Source organism: Macrotis lagotis, chromosome 1 (assembly GCF_037893015.1).
Source record: "Macrotis lagotis isolate mMagLag1 chromosome 1, bilby.v1.9.chrom.fasta, whole genome shotgun sequence".
Classification (NCBI taxonomy): domain Eukaryota; kingdom Metazoa; phylum Chordata; class Mammalia; order Peramelemorphia; family Peramelidae; genus Macrotis; species Macrotis lagotis.
The window spans coordinates 441,402,110-441,403,768 of record NC_133658.1 but is presented as its reverse complement, the minus strand read 5'-3'; positions in this window follow the sequence as shown (position 1 = coordinate 441,403,768).

Sequence of the window (1,659 nt, the reverse complement as noted above, 5' to 3'; positions counted from 1 at the left end):
AGAGCAGCCCTGCAGTGAGAATCTGCAGCAGGAGTCAGCAGAGCCACCCAGCACATCCAGAGCTCTCAGTCCATAGACGGTAAGGGTGTTGGGGGAAACTTCAGGTCTTTGTGCTCTCCTTGGGGCAGGACTCTGTTATTTGCCCACACTCAAATCCAGGTTGCAATCTGGGCCCCCACAACACTATCATAGCCAAGCAGGGACCATCCTCCCAGCTCCAGGACAGAGGGGAAGGCCTGAACACAGGCAAGAGAGTAGTCAGAGCCTCTCATACGACCTTGAAGGAATTAAGGTCCTTGTGGATTGTCTCAAACCCCCCCCCCAAAGCCTTGGAAGTGCAGTAAATCAGTCATAGGCCGAGGAAATGAGGAAACAACAGAAAAAGAAGAATCTAAATTTATGTGTCCCAATTTTCTTTGACCTAATTTAATCCTGTCTTACTCATAAAACTTAGCACTTTCTCTGATAAAACCTATTCTAGGTGGTCCAGACTCAGTGCCTCCCATACCTTACAATCAAGTGTAAAGTTCTTAAGGGAGACCTTCAGAGGGCTTCAAGACTTAGAGCAGTTAGAAACTCTAGCTAATGTGTGGAAGAGAATATGCTGGGGGGTGGGGTACAAATAGCTCATGAACTGATTTGGCTTTGCATGATGCTTTGGCTCCTGAGGATTGCCTGTCCTTGGAGGGTAATTGAAAAGGGAATAAAGTATAAAATGATTATAATTTGATGTGATTCATGTCTAGAGAAGTGATTTCTAATGAGATAGAAGAGGGGAAAGTACTTAATGACTATGAGGAAATGTTTATAAAACAATCAATAAAACTTTGGTTAGGAGGAATAAGGGGGAAGGAAAGATCAAAATATAAATGGGGAAAGATAACATGGAAGGAAACACAGAATTAATAATCTTAACTGTAAATATGGATGGGATAAACTCTCCCATAAAATGGAAGTGGTTAGCAGAATGGATTAAAAAACAGAATCCTACAATTTGTTGTTTACACAAAGCACATTTGAAACAGAGATACACAGTGGATAAAGGTAAAAACATCAGGGATCGCGATCCTGATTTCAGATAAAGTAAAAGCAAAAATCAATCTCATTAAAAGGGATAAGGAAGGAAACTATATCTTAAAAGGTATCATTGGCAATGAAGCTGTATCATTATTAAATATGTATAGCTAGTGGTATACTATGCAAATTCCTAGAGGAAAAGTTGAGAGGACCTCCACCTCCCTCTCTCAGTACTAGATAAATCTAATCAGAGAATAAGCAAAAATAAAAAGATGAATGAAATCTTAGGAAATTTAGATATGATAGACCTCTGGAAAAAACTTAATGGGATAGAAAAGAATATACTTTTTTCTGCAGCACATGGCACCTATACAAAAATTGACCATGTTCTAGGCATAAAAATCTTATAATGAAATACAGAAAGGCAATAAAAATTACAGGTAATAAAGGGTCATGGGAAGATAAACCAAAAATTAATTGGAAACTAAATAACTTAATTTTAAAGAATGAGTGGATCAAGCAACAAATCAGAGAAATAATAATTATATCCAAGAAAATGATAACAATGAGACATCATAGTAAAATTTATGGGATGCAGCCAAGGCAGTTTTTTAGGGAAAATTTTTAATCTCTAAATACTTA